The sequence below is a fragment of the Pogona vitticeps genome, chromosome 6 (genome assembly GCF_051106095.1).
Source record: "Pogona vitticeps strain Pit_001003342236 chromosome 6, PviZW2.1, whole genome shotgun sequence".
Classification (NCBI taxonomy): Eukaryota; Metazoa; Chordata; class Lepidosauria; order Squamata; family Agamidae; genus Pogona; species Pogona vitticeps.
Window position 1 is genome coordinate 54,872,661 of NC_135788.1, and position 15,970 is coordinate 54,888,630.

Consider the following 15,970-nt stretch of genomic DNA (forward strand, 5'->3'; position numbering starts at 1 on the left):
AGACCCATCACAGCATAGAAACACAATCCCACCACCCAGCCCAAAACCACACTGCAAAACCCACCCAGAACAGCTTTTAAAAAGCAGAAAGCAGCACCTTACCTTGCCAGGCAGTTTGAAGCCTCTTCCAATCACATTCACTCTAACCGTTGGGGCAAAAGAACTATAAAGAATAAGCCTCTTTGCTTACCAACAGTTGGCAATTTGAATTCTCTGCCTTTTTCTGTTTGTAACTGGAAGCTCTGGCCGCAAGCCAAAGCAAAATTTTGCGGCCGGAGCTGGTCGTAACTCGAAATGGTCGTATGTCAGGACGTTTGTAAGTCGAGGCACCACTGTGGTCCAAAAATGCCTTAAAGGACTGAAGGAGAGAAAGAGCACTCCTACCACAGTCCAACCAATGCAGGGTCTTTCCCAGGGTCACAATTCCTGCTTCCACACACCTGGACATTCTGATTCACTGCTAACAGCAGCCCTTGTGATGCTATTACATGAAAAATGTTCCAGGTGATTTGACAGACACATGGTGAAAGAAAAGTTAAGCAAAAGAAGGAAGCATGAAAGAACACATGTGCCCATTTATTTATTTATTTATTTATTTATTTATTTATTTATTTATTTAACCATCCAACATCAATTAAAACAATTCAATTAAAACAAACACACTAAAAACCAATACAGTTAAAACAAAACAAAAACAATCTACAAAAACAATCTAGATCCATGACTATCAATTAAAATTAAAAATAAAAATAAAACCTTCAACTAAAAAACTTCAGGAAGAGGAAGGTTTTAACCTGGCGCCGAAATGTCAGCAATGTCGGCACCAGTCGGATGTTGTTTGGGAGGCTATTCCAAAGATCGAGGGCAGCTGCTGAAAAGACCCTCCGCCTACAGGCCATCTCTCTCACCTCACTGAGGGACGGCATAACCTGGACATTCAAAATCCAATCTTCACCAAACTTGAAGGGATTGTAGGGGAGAATCGGTGGAAACCTCTCTGCAACTTTGATATCTCTAGGTGCTGGAGGGGCATTTTACAGCCCAACAAATCACAATATCAAAAATTGCTAAAAATTCATTGATTCATATTCACCAGGGCATTGAGTTGTACAAATACAAATTGCTGAATTGGCAATATTTGACAAATTTTGTGATTCATTTTTCAATTCATGCCCATCTCTAAAGCACATCCTTCCGACATCCAGAAGACACTTGTTTCAAATGCTGTTTGAGGCTTTACAATCTCCCTTGTCTCTAAGAATATACAATATGAGACAAAATCAGCAAAACTGTCAAATGTAGACTGGGAAGACTTACCAAAACACCTGTTTTTAAAAATCAAAGCATTCCTTGATATAGAAAACTGAGAAATATACCAGTTTCTTTTCTTGTTAGCCAGGTTTTTAAAAATGTCTTAAAAGAATTCAAAGTGGTTACAAAATGCTTTCACTTAATAGACACTATTTTTCAGGAAGATGTAGCACATGAGATACTAATCTGATAAAAGCACAACATAATTCTCTTGCACAGAAAAGATCTTATAGTTCAGTAATATTGTCTTATAGTTCAGTAATAGAAGTCTGAAAATATGTTTACCTGACTGTGTTATTCTGTTAGCTGGCTATTACATTTATTGTCTTTCTGCCAAAACAACCCAGGAGAAAAAATAATACTTAACTGTCTAAGAGTCAATATAAAAAAGAGGAAAAGGAATGAGGTGGCAGTAAATGTGCATTATCCTGTTAACAACTCAACCTCTAGACTAGAGTTTAAATTCAGGGTCAGATCATATGTCAAGTCAAGCACACATTTCCTCTTCCTACAACATGATCTGTTCAGGCATGCAAATCATCCAATGCTTCATGACTGAGTTATTGGACATGTAAACCAAGTGATGCCAAATTCAGATTGCGGCAAGTTCCTGTTAGAATAAACTGACAGTGTTTTCCTGTTATGGAGAGCTCTGCTTCTACAGTCATCACATGTTGAATTTCTTGTGAGTAGCCAATGGTAAAGAAAACTAGCATTTGCTTCTGATTATCTGTGTTAAAGGTCAGGAAACAAAGCAGGGATTTGTGGTTAGTGTTGTAGTGACATTTTGCTCTTGTAGGAAACATACCTTGCTCTTGAAATGAATCGCCAAATGTCTGGTACTTTCATAGGTTACCTTGTCCTTACATTGGATTGGAAATATTCAGCCTGTGGATTATTTTACTACAGCTATCATGTCAAATATGTAGACAATCTTTAAACTAATTATAAATATGTGAATTATTGCTTCGAATGTATCACATGAATCCACAGGATACAGTATGAGTCATGACAGACAGCTCTATTAAAAAGGCTATTGCTGAAATCCTGTTGCTAAGTAAAATAAGTGGGAAGCACAATAGGCCCGTATGAATCAATGGATCTTATGAAGTAGTTGACTCACCAAGTCCCTCTAATTCAAGGGGTCTAACCTAGTGTACAACCCAGTGTGATGTACTGGAAAGAGTGACATACTAGTACTCAGGAGGTCTGGTTCGAAACCCTGCTCAACTATGGAAACTCACTGGGGGAGTGAAAGTGGTAAAACCACTCCTTAAATCTCTCAGTTTCTTTGAAAGGACTATTGGGGTTGCTATAGGTCAATTTGATGACAAACAATGTGTAATATAATACAATCCCTAAATGGTTTACTGCAATGCAGAACATTTTAAGAACCACTGAAATATAAGGGATACTTAAAAATACTATGACAACTAATATAAAACTCCCCAGCAGTTTTCATCAGCTGGGGAAGGCCTTTATCAACATACCGTATTTTTCGCTCCATAAGACGCACTTTTTCTCTCCAAAAAGGTGGGAGGGAAAGTACATGCGTCTTATGGAGGGAATGCAATAACCCAGGGTTCAGCCACCACGACCCAAAAGCCTTCCACTGCCATGCCAGGAGGCCTCTGAACTGGCAGCAGAGACTGCTTGCTGTTCAGACCTCAGCATTCTGCACTGATGGCTTTCCAAGATCTGCTCCCTGAAGCTCAACTGGAAAACCAGCAAGGCAAACAGGCCTGTGGCAGCAAGCAATACAAACAGCCAAGGACCAAAGGGGAAGGAGTGATTCTATAAAAACCAGGGGAAACCAGAAACATAGTCCCCCATTTAGGCAGTTGATTTTCCCACATTTGGGGAAATCACAGGGGTCAGCTCATCTGAAGTGCAATAGATGAGCCTTACCCTGGGAAAACCACTCTTACAAGAATGGTATCTTCCCTGCCAGGTCTGAGTTTGAATGGCCCCTAAGCCTCCTGGCCCTTTGTGTGCCCTGCCCTCAAAAGGCATGGTGACCGCCTGGCTGCACCTCCTGATCAGAACAGGGTTGCACAGCCCCAGTGCTGAAAGAGTCCAGGAGAGCTCCTCAGTGTTTTGGGGTCCCCCACAGGACCCCCATCAGGGGCTAGATGTTCCTCCCACAATCCTCCAGTGCACATATATTAGCATACCTAATATGTGGGGAAGGCGGGGAAAGCAGGGGAAATCGAAACTTTCAGTTAGTGAAGAGGCAGCTTGTCTGCTTCCTTGCTAGTCCAAGCAGTTAGAGAGCTGCTTGTTTTTCTTTAAAAGCTTCTTGTTTTGAGTTAAAACCTGTTTGGATTAAAAGGTGCTCTGTTTGAGTTGAAACCTGCTTGCCTGGGAAGCGGCTGATCAGCTGTTAGGTGGGGAAAGGGCAGGAACGGAGAAGAGCACAAAATGGCTGCCGTCTGCAGGCTGCCTGCTGGCATTTAGCTGTTTGGGGCTCTTTTTTGGCTGTTCTGGGGTCTACCAAGGCACTGTGAAGAGCCAGGCTCAGTCTACAGTACCTGGTAAGTGAATTTCTTTTAGGTTTTTTAAAGTTTCTGACCTTTTTCAATGTATTTCTATGGGAAATTTGGATTCAACTGGCAAACTTTTCAACTAGTTCTGGGCATCTAATAATGTATTTCCAAAGGGTGTTGCAGCAAGGAAACTAACTGTGCCTCGTGACTTCTAACTGGATTACAGTACCTGCTTCCTGATTTCAGTTACTATAGTTTGTATTCAGTTTTTTTGGCTGGTCAAGAACATTGTTCCTGGCTTTGTGTGTTGTGCCTTGCATGCTATAAACGTTCAATTATGTCAGAAAATGGAGATTTGGTCTTATGCTGAGCATGTGCTACTGCTGGTGAATGGGATCAGGTTAAGCTTTGTGTTGCTGTTCTTTTGCATAACCTAAAGTAAATAAGGAAAACCAGCTGTTAAATAGTTTAATTCCACTATTTATCCTCCACACAACTAAAAGGGACCTCTCAATGCAGTGCCCAATCAGACAAACCATTTCTAATTTAATATAGGATTGAGCTGTAGATGGGCAGAGTTGCACAACAATCTCATCTGTCATTTCTATAAGCATGGGGAGGAGGTGGATGAAAGGAAATGTAAAATATAGGTAGCGTGGTATAGGTCTTATCACTGGCTGATAATGGTCTATATATACTTGAATTAAATTTATGGTACATGAGTACACAAAGCTTTAAGTCTCTCCATTTGTTAATGACAGTGGTAATGGTTCTTAATGCCACTGTTGACTGCTGTTCACTTTACATGGTTCAAATGTTATTCTGTTATAGTGTATTAAATATTTTATTACACTATTTGGTTCAGAATATATTTTCCCTGTTTAACCCCTCTAAAAATTATGTGCGTCTTAAGATCCGGAGCGTCTTATGGAGCAAAAAATACGGTATATGGTTTCAGCTACTGTTTTAAAATGAGTATGTTTTTCACCTTCTAGACAGATGGACAATAGCATTCCACATGGTGGGTGCAACCACTGACAAAGTCTGTCTTGCAATGACACTTCATTAATTTGCTAAAACCAATAAAGGACCTCAGACGTCAACTAACCACATACAGGAAAAGACAAACTGTTAGGTACCCTGGTCCTGAGGTAGTCAGGGGTTTGTATGACAACTGCAATACTGTGAACATGCTTCAGTAACTTACAGGCAGAAATTCAGTTGTTCTAAAATTGATGTCAGGTATATACAGTATCCTGAACTTCTGAATTCTGCATTGTAGAATGAAGAGTTAGTACTGAATTCTGTACTAATTGCTATAATAGTACTTCAAATAAAACTACAGTGGTGCCTCGACTTACGAACGTCCCTACTTACGACCATTTTGAGTTACGACCCGCTCCGGCCACAAAATTTTGCTTCTACTTGTGAACGGAGTTTCCATTTACAAACAGAAAAAGGCAGGGGGGAAAGGCGGGAAATTCAAATTTCTAACTTTAGGTGGCGACGAGGCTGCTTCTTTGCAGCTCTTTCACCCCAGCAGTTAAGAGAGTGTGTGACGGAGGAGGCTTGGGACTGCCTCCTTCTGCTTCTGAGTGAGCATGTGTGTGTGTTTGCAGGCTTCGGACTGCCCGGTAAGGTAAGGTGCTGTTTTCTGCTTTTTAAAAACAGTTCTGGGTGTTTTTGCAGCATGGTTTTGAGCTGGTGGGTTATGTTTCTGTGCTGTGCTGTGTCTTGGGGGGTTTGTTTGTTTTGGTTTTTTTCCATTTCCTATGGGTCTTAGGGGGTTTGTTTGTTTTTTGGTTTCCCCCATTTCCAATGGGTCTTGGGGGGTTGGTTGCTTTGGGGGGTTCCCCATTTCCAATGGGTCATGGGTGGTTTGTTTGTTTTTTGGCTTTCCCCCCATTTCCAATGGGTCTTGGGGGTTTGGTTGCTTTCTTGGGGGGTTTCCCCATTTCTGATGGGTCCTGCATATTTCCTTCACTTTTTCCTATTTTCTTTGCATTTCCTACCTGCCCCCTTTGTTCTCTGTGCATTTCCGATCTGCTCCGTTTGTTTTCTGTGCATTTCCAATAGGTCTTGAATGCTTAATTGCTTTTTTCCCGACCCCTTTGGCCAGAAGGGATTAATCGCTTTTCCAATTTTTTTGGTGATTTTTCTTCTTCCGCCTGAACAGATTAATTGCATTTCAATGCATTCCTTTGGGAAATGTCAAGTTACGTCCATCTTCTGGAATAGATTATGATCGTAAGTCGAGGCACCCCTGTACAGTTATTGTAATACTATATTATAATCTTCTAATGTTAATTATAGCACTGGAAGAAAACAAAAGGTGTTGACATTCTCTCATGGAAAGTGGTGGGAGAATACCTTTAAGAAATACTGTATGCTAGAACCAAATGAAGTTTTATAGATATCAAAGACATATTAGTGTTCATTGCAAGGATATAATTTAGTCAGACTTTCATATCTGAGAAATCAGGTTCTGAAACAAAGTTTACATTTATCTCCCAGACCAGTCATAAAATAAGTGAAGCTAATTTGAAGAGCTCCTAGTGCAGCGATGGTGAACCTATGGCATATGTGACACAGCTGGCACACAGAGCACTCTCTGTGGGCACGCAAGCCATAAGTCACTGTATCGCTACCCCCGGCAGCCAAACCTCAGGAGGCAGCTGCAGCCACATTGCTAACACCCCAACAGGCGGCAGGCCAAGATCTGGAGCACCTAGAGGCAGTAGCAGGGTTGGGCATGACTGGAGGCGGATCCGGAGTGGGGTCTGGAGCCATCTCCATGCTCGGCATTGCCCCTACTGCCGCACCTTCCGCTTCTGCCTGCTGCCCACTGGGTTTTTTTTTCAGTTTGGGCACTTGGGCTCAAAAAGGTTCACCATCACTGTCCTAGTGTGACAATCATATTCTGTCAGCATTTGAAGAATCTACTAATGAGCGGTTGGCTTAGTGAGAAGCTCAGTGAAAAGTTGGATAACTCAGTGAAAGAAGTACATGGCTGTGGATCCAGGCACCAGGAGTTGAATTTCCCACTGTGCCTCCCAGCCAGCCTGTGCAGCCTTGGGCAAATGGCACAATCAAGTGCCCCTAGAAAAGAGGACCAGCAAATCACTTTCAACTATTTTGTAGCTAAAATTACAAAAACTGTCATACGTTGGAATCAGCTAGACAGCACATAATTATTAATTAAAGAGTGGGTATCTGTAACATGTAATTTAGCCATTAAACATAATCAAATTTCTGTATATTTCATTTCATTTTATTTATTTTATTTATATACTGCCTATCTGGTAGCCAACATCCCCCCAAGCTGAACTCTCTGAGAACGGTCCTCCAAGAAGGATTGGAGTCAGGCCTGACCACTGGTCCCCAACTCCGAGAGCCTCCCCAGGAGGATACCGTGGTTGATGGCATCAAAGGCCGCTGAGACGTTGAGGAGGACCAGCAAGGACATTTTGTGCCTGTCGGCCTCCCTCAAGAGGTCATCTTGCAGGGCAACCAATGCTATCTCTGTGCCAATACACAGCCTGAACCCGGACTGGAATGGATCAAGGGCATCGGTCTCCTCCAGGAAAGCATGAAGCTGGTCAGCCAACACTCTCTCCACCAGTTTGCCAATAAAGGGGATATTGGTGACTGGATGATAGTTGTTAATATCTTCAGCTGCCAAACTGTTTTTTTTCCAGATAGGCCTAATAAGTGTAAGCCGCCCAGAGACCTTTGGGTAGTGTGGGCAGCATATAAATAAAATAAATAAATAAAATAAGTGTCTCCTTGATCACAAGGGGGACCCTGCCCTCAAGTAGACACCCACTGATAATAGCCTCTGCCCACTCAGTTGTTATCAGCCTGGCCACTTTCAACAACCAGGCCAGGCAAGAATGTAGTGAGGTGGCCCTGCAGTGATCAAAGACCCTGTCAACCTCAACTGACGTCACGGGTTGAAATTATGTTAAAATATCCACTGATAAAGAGGAGATATCTAGGTCCCAGCAGATGTTCTCCACTTTTTTTTTAAAGAAGGCCACAAATTGGTCACAAGAGATGCTACTGGGAGGCCTGTAACTTGGACACACTGCGAAACTGTTCCACTTGGTGGTCCTGAGCATCACTTATCTGGCAAGCAAAGTAGGATTTTCTTATAGCCTTTGTAATGATATTGAAAAATTCTGGGACACGTAGTCACATGAAGAAGATGGAATCTGTTAAGTTCTGTATGAGATGATATTAAAAGCAATGGAAACTGCGAGATTGTTTTTGCAGAGTTGCCTGGTATGAAGAAGCCTATTACAGAAGATAAGAAGGCAAGGCCAAGACTCAAAGAAGACCAAACATGCATACCTCTTAATTGAAGGCAAGATAAGCCACCTGTGGATCTGTGTGAATTATGGGTGGAGAGATGTGTTAAGCTTTCTTGTGATTAATTGGTTAGCAGCTAAGAAGTGTCAGGGAAAAGGAGGGCCAAGACATGTAAAAAATGATTGTTTTGCATATGTGAAAAGTTCTCTTGTTCTTGGTTGGTGTATGTTGAAGAATGTTTGCAGGATGTAGCAAGGAAAAATGGTTTGTCTTTTTGAAACCAGAAAGAGGGGGAGTGAGTAGCCCAGCTCAGAAGCAAGATGATCACTTAGGGATTTTAGTGGTTATTATTTTATCTAGAAATAGAAGCTTTATTTAACCATTGAAATTGATGAATATGTAATGCTAAATGCTTTTGCACAACTGTATTCTAATGAAACTACTTTATTTTCTTAATAAAAACAAATACTTTTTAAGATAAGTCTTTGATACAGGAGGACTCCTATCTAAATCCAGTGGTGATTTGATAACAGGTCCTACCTTGCTGGTCTGTTGTGTTGCTTAAGAAAGCACAAAGTCAACGCTTAATTACTTGGAAAGTAAGCAAAAGTTTTCTTTTAAGGTCAGAGTTGTCCATGAGGCTTATACTATGCACCTCTGAGGCCTAGAGGACCAACCTCAGAGAAAAAGGTGGCAGTTTTGTGCCCACAGTGACTCCCTATCTAAACATCATACTCTCCCTAGGGAGATGTGAGTGTTATATGGTGGCAGCTTTGGGATTCCGAATGTGCTCTGAGCTGTTGGAGACCAAGTCTAAATTAGATACAGTTGTTGCATATCCAGACCATGAAGTGAAATAGAACTGCATTTATTTATTTATTTATTTATTTATTTATTTATTTATTTATTTATTTATTTATTTATTTATTTATTTATTTATTTATTTATTTATTTATTTATTTATTTATTTATTTATTTATTTATATTAAACTTATATGCTGCCCACACTACCTAAAGGACTCTGGGTGGCTTACAACAATTAAAATACAATAAAAAGATAAGGCAATTAAAATACAATTAAAATATATACTCTAAAAATTGCCATCAGGACCCACAGTTGATGTTATTTCAATTAAAAGCCTTCTGGAACAGGACGATTTTGACCAGGCACCAAAATGTCGTCAACGTTGGCGCTAGATGAATCTCAATTGGGAGGGCGTTCTATAGTCTGCGGGCAGCTGCCAAAAAGGCCCTTTGTCTACAAGCCATCCCTCTTGTCTCCTTGAGGGATGGCTCTTTCAAAAGGGCCCCCTGGCTAGATCTTAACTACCGGGTAGGTTCATATGGAAGGAGTGGTCCTTCTGGTATCCAGGGCCCAAGCCATTTAGGGCTTTATATGTCAAAACAAGTACTTTGAATTGGTCCCAGGCAGCAACTGGTAGCCAAAGTAATGTAAACAGAATCGACTTGATGTGTTCCCTAGTGGCCCCACCACTCACCAGCCGCGCAGCTTGATTCTGGACCAGTTGCAGTCGCTGGACCATCTTCAAAGGAAGCACCACGTAGAGCACATTGCAGTAATCTATGCAAGATGTTACCAGTGCATGTGTAACTGTCATGAGATTCAGCTTGTCCAGGTAGGGCTGTAGCTGGTATAATTTCTGCAGCTGAAGGAAGGCGCCCCTGGCCACTGAGTCCACCTGGACTTCCAGAGTTAGACTGGGGTCCAGGAGCACCCCCAGGCTGCAGACCCTGTCCCTTAGGGGGAGTGTAATCCCATTCAGGGCAGAGAAATGGCCCTCCAGTTTGTCCAGCAAAGCACCCACTAACAGCACTTCCGTCTCATCTGGATTGAGTTTCAATTTATTAACCCTCATCCAGTCCATTATCAGGTCCAGACATGAGTTCAGTACAGAAACCACCTCACCTGGATTGGTGGAAAATGAGAGGTAGAGCTGAGTATCGTCAGCATATTGCTGACTCCTCAGCCCAAACCTCCTGATGACTTCTCCCAGCGGTTTCATGTAGATGTTAAACAGCATGGGGGACAGTATTGAGCCCTGAGGAACCCCATGACATAAACGCCATGGGACAGAGTAACTGTCCCCCAGCATCACCCTTTGGACATAGTCAGCTAGGAAGGAGTGGAACCACAGTAAAGCAGTGCCCCCTACTCCCAACCCAGACAGCCTATCCAAAAGGACACCGTGGTCGATGATGCTGAAAGCCACTGAGAGGTCCAGGTGTATCAACAGTGTCACACTCCCCCTGTCTCTCTCCTGGCAAAGGTCATCATACAGGGCGACCAAGGCAGTCTCCATACCAAAACACGGCCTGAAACCCGATTGAAATGGATCCAGAAAATCCATTTCATCCAGCAGCGCCTGGAGTTGCCCGGGCACAACCCACTCCAACACTTTGCCCAAATAAGGGAGGTAATTAACCACTAGCCTTGGGTCCAGGTTAGGCTTTTTTAGGAATGGCTGAATTACCACCTCTTTTAAGGTGATAGGGACCACTCCATCTCTCAAGGAGGCGTTCACGGCCTCCTGGACCCAGGTGCAAACCCCCCTGGCAGATCTTCCAATTAGCCATGATGGGCAAGGGTCAAGCGGAATAGTGGTAGAACGGACAGATCCAAGCACCCTGTCCACATCCTCAGGTCTCAACAACTGAAACTCATCCATTAATACTTGACCTAAGCACGGCACACTGGACACATCCTCTGATTCTGCTGTAATATTGGAGTCTAACCCACTGCGAATCTGAGCTATCTTCCCCTCAAAATGAATGGCAAACTCATCACAGTGAGCTGATGAGCAGTCCGGGACCTCCACCAGATTTCCCGGTTGAAGAAGACCCCCGACCACCCAAAACAGTTCTGCTGGATGACATTCTGAGGAAGCAATATGGCTGGAGAAATATTGCTGTTTCGCCATCCGTATTGCCACGAAATAGGCCCAGTAATGGGCTCTAAGTCGTGTTCAATCAGACTTTCAGTGGGATTTCCTCCACCTTCACCCCAGCCGTCTCCCCTCTTGCTTCACTGTCTGCAGTTCAGGAATATACCAAGGAGCTGTCTGGGCTCTGCAAGCAGGGAGAGGGTGCTTAGGTGCAATTGTGTGAACTGCTCAGGTCAATCTCTCTATTCCATAGGGTGACCTGAGCTTTGAGAGGAGTGCTGAGCATATCAGACGGATAACCCCCAGAGCATTCAGGAAACCATCTGGATCCATTAGTCTCTTAGGGCAGATCATCTTAATAGATCTCCCACCCTTGCAGAGGGGAGAAGGTAATAGACTAAACCTGACCAGGAAGTGGTCTGACCATGACAATGGGGTCACAACTAGCCCCTCCACATCTAAATCACCATCTTCCAGTCCCATTCAGAAAACCAGGCCCAAGGTATAGCCTTTCTCATGTGTCAGGCCGATGACACATTGAGACAGCCCCATGGCTGTCATGGTGGCCATGAAGTCCTAAGCCTCCCCAGTCAAGGCAGTCTCAGCATGGATTTTGAGGGCCTCCAGCACCAACAACCTGGGAGTCCTCAGCACCAGGTCCGATACTACCTCTGTCAGCTTAGGTAGGGAGATTGTTGGTATGCAGCAGGGTGGGCGGTACTCCAACAGAATCCCCAATCTGTCTCGTAAGCCCAACACACAATACAGGTCCTCAAGACCTCATCTCAAAGGGATAGGAAGCCTGGTCAAGGAGATAGAACTCCTATAGACTATAGCAACTCCCCCTCCCCGACCCACCAAGCGACACTGGCGTTGGACCAAGTACCCAGGAGGACACAGCTGGGAGAGGGGAACACCACCCTCTTCTCCCACCCAGGTCTCAGTAATGCACACCAGGTTGGCAGTCTCATCCAGAATTACATCATGGATGAGGGCTGTCTTATTTTTTACTGACCTAGTGTTCATCAACAGCACCGTGTGGCTCGAGAGTTTGCTGATATGGCCACCTGATACCATCTGGTTGGGGGTAGGACTAGAAGAGGGGATAGATGTAAGATATTTAACCTCTCTTCTCCTACATGGGCATGTTCTACCCCCATTGCCATTTCTTCTCCTACCCAGCACCACCTCAATGGCTGTCCCCTCCAACGCCATCCCCCTTCCCTCAGATCCACTGTGGGTGGATCTTTTTCTGTTTTTGTTACTTTGCTAGGCAAGATGACAGGGAGGGGAACTCAGAAACCTTCCTTGGGTGATCTGCCTGGAAGCATGGACTACCTTTTGTCCCAGGAATGAGACCAGATTGCTATCACCAGAGCTGAAGCTGTACCTACTGTACTTTGGTACCTGGAGGTGCCAGACCCAGGATAAAAGTTCTTGACCCCAAATTCAGTTTGCCGACTCAAACTTGGGATACTGCAACCGAGAGGGAGAGATGACGCTTGGTGAGAACAGCAGCCCATGAGGCAGCAGCAGGGAACTCAAGTATTCCTAGAGATGACCAAGAGGTGATGATCTGCCTGGCCGAGGAGCCGGGGAAACCCCTGCCATTCCGCTCAACCAAGGAACAGATACAACCCCTGCCGGGACCCCGACACCTCAACCTGTATCTAACACAGACTTGTTAACCCTGATGATGACTGACTTTTTGTCAGCTCAGAGGCAATTAGTTCTTGCCTATGAGAGGAGAGAACGTAAGGAAGAAGAGGAGGCTACACAGCGAATGAGAAATGAGGCAGCAGAGGCAGCTAGGAAGGAGAGAGAAAGGGATTTTGTGGTTTAATTTGATATAAAACATATCCTGTGTTTCAAGGAAGGGGATGATGTTCTGGCTTTTTAAACTAACTTTGAGCAGGTTTGTAAAGATATAGGTGCGCCTGAGAGACTCTTTGTGAAATTGCTCCACTCTCAAATAACGGGACAATTATCTCAAATCTTGGTGCAGAGAGCCAGAGATGATTTATCTTGGCAAGATTTTAAACAGCTGGTACAAAGATGTTTTGGATACACTCCTGAAGGATTGAGACAAAAAATTAGGAGCCTGAGATGACAACACTAACCTGCAACAGATAGCCATTATGGCAGACAAATTGTGGGCGTTTAGGGCAGAAGAATTCTGCCAAAAAGCAAAGTCTGTGGTGGTGATCCAACCATGACAAGGGGACCAATACCAAGTCAGTCACCATCTAGCCACTCTCCCTGACCTGTTGAGGATACCAGGTCTAATATCTGACCCCCCACGTGGGTGGGACCATAGACAAATTGGGACATGTCCAAGAAAGCCAAGAGTTTAAGAGCTGGGCCTGTAGCCCCAACCTCAGCTTGGACATTGAAGCCACCCAGGACAATTTGGGTGACCTCAGTGCCACTGCCCAGATTTAGTCTGCCAGCTCCGGAAAGTAAAGTCCTGGGCTGCGGGGAGCACGGCAAACCAGTACCATCTCAAATCCATCCCTGATCCCTACCGACACGTGAAGCGACGCAAGGCCCAGGATGCTCAAGGCAGAGAGCCTAATAAACTCTAAGGTGTTTTTATAAATAATGGCAACTCCCCCTCCCCAACCTTCCAGTCTACCTTGGTGCTAGATGGAATATCCGGGTGGGCAAATTAATGAGCGGGCTATACCTCCCTCTGCACCACCCAGGGCAATACAGGCTAGATCTGCTATTTCATCCAAGATCAAGTTTTGGATTAACTGGGCCTTATTTAAAGCAGATCTGGTACTTAACAGCATCAAGGATAGAGTAGAGAGTTGGCTGAGCAAGTTACATCAATTCTGGTCACTGGCAACAGAACTAGAACAAGGGACAGCCTTTAACCATCTCGTCTCTGTTCTTTTGGGTTTAATTGCTGCTGCACAAGCACCATACCTTCCTCTGCCCGTAATAACTGGTATAGTCAATAGGCCTGGGTGACAGGCCTATTGACTCTGGTGTAAATGTTGTGTAATAAAGTGCAAAGAAGGGTAAAGAGTGGTGCAGATAAAGTGCAATAGTAGTATGTACTAAAATAATTTGTCAATGGATTAATTTAGCTGTAATGAATTATCACAGAATAATTGATCAATAATAATTTCAAGAGATTAATAAGAGCAATTTTACCATTAAAGATACCAATTTTAATTGTAGGTAATTTTGATTAGATTTGGCTAATTTTGATTTAGATTATTGACTTAAATTTAAAGCCAGATTCCAATCCCCACCCCCACCCAATACTAGAGCACAAAACTGATGGAATTATAATAGGATGTCCATGGGGATAAATTAGATTTAGATGTTATTAGTTACAGTAGATGTCTAATTTCATTAATGAGAGGCTAACCTTTAACGGCTCTGTCTATTGCGTTAATTGCTTGTTAAATTCATTTTACAGGTAGTTCGTCCCAGCCTAGTCATGACTTGCGCTCACCTTCCTACACTTACTAACACCTTCTTAAAAGTCCCATTTCACAGCCCTGAATGACCAATACTTGTTTTCATTCATTTATAGTTCTTTCATGCCAGGTTGGCAATATCTGCCGATTGTCCATTTCTCCCTCCATCTATTATTGCTCTGTCCATGCCTTTCTGCAGTGATGAATTGTCACTGACTCAGCTGATCTCTAGTGGCATGGATGATCTGAATTGAAAGACCCCATAAATCATAAGGTAAATAGTCCACGGGGCAGAGCATCAAAGAATATCAAGTCTCTGTTCACCAGCTTACAGTAGACACCACTCTCCCTTCTTCATACATGTATGGCAAAGGTACCCTTGACATTTTTTTTTTTAGTCCAATCATGTCCGACTCTAGGGGGCGGTGCTCATCCCGTTTTTCATACATGCATAAATTTCATCAAATCACATTACAAGTTCCATGTTACCCTATTCAATTAAATATTTAATATTTAAAATATTGACCATTTCAATAAGGAAAGTTATATAAATACAGTGGTGCCTCGGTAGACAGTTACCCTGCATTACAGTTTTTTCGCTAGATATTGACTTTTTGTGATCGCAATAGTGATTCGCAAAACAGTGATTCCTTTGGGGGAATTTCGCTGGACAATGTTTGGTCCCTGCTTCGCAAACCGATTTTCGCTAGACAACGATTTTGACAGCTCCCTCTGTGCTCACAAAACAGGTGTTTTTGGGACCTAAGCTTCGCAAGACAGCGATTTAAACAGCTGATCGGTGGTTTGCAAAGCGGCTTTCCTATGGCTGATCTTCGCTAGACAATGACGATTCTTCCCCATTGAAACGCATTAAACAGGTTTCAATGCATTCAAGTGGGGAAAATGCTTTTCGCTAGATAATGATTTCGCTAAACAGCGATTTCAGTGGAACGGATTATCATCGTCTAGTGAGACACCACTGTAATATTATTTTGACTGGTACCATATATGTAATATCACTTGGGTGAGAGAGGAAGAACAGTATGAAATGTAGAAGCAAAAGCATCAATTAGAGAGGGAAGCTATATCTTGTAGAAAAAGAATTCTGTAATTACAGTAGATGTGAGGGGGTGAGAAGCCAAATACTGTTCATCCCTAAATCTTCTCCCAGTTCAAATATCCTAGACAGTTTTGGTGGCAGACCCTTTGGGTTGAAGATGTTGCTGCTAAATGCCAGGTCAGTGAAGAATAAGACAACAAACTTCCAGGATCTGATTCTGGATCATGTGATTCTGGACAAATGTGCTGACTAGCATGTATTACAAAGCCCTGGTTGGATGAAGTCAAGGGATGGGTCAGTCTCTCTCAGCTTTGCCCACAGGTTTCTATGTAAAGCAGCAGGTGAGACTCCAGGGGTGGAGGGACAGCAGAGTTACAACAGTTTATTGACATTCCATCTCTCTCTTAGCAGGTGCCCTGTCCCACCATCTACGATGTACTAGGTATGTTCTAGGTATGTACATCT

At 43.3% G+C, this 15,970-nt stretch overlaps 1 protein-coding gene and 1 pseudogene across 7 annotated transcripts in view; both read right to left on the reverse strand.

Annotated features, from left to right (window-relative positions):
- The window catches only part of MYRIP (myosin VIIA and Rab interacting protein), a 444,899-nt gene that overhangs the window by 307,471 nt on the left and 121,458 nt on the right, over nt 1-15,970 (reverse strand). The window lies entirely within an intron of this gene.
- On the reverse strand, nt 3,116-3,270 carry LOC144583914 (U1 spliceosomal RNA; annotated as a pseudogene).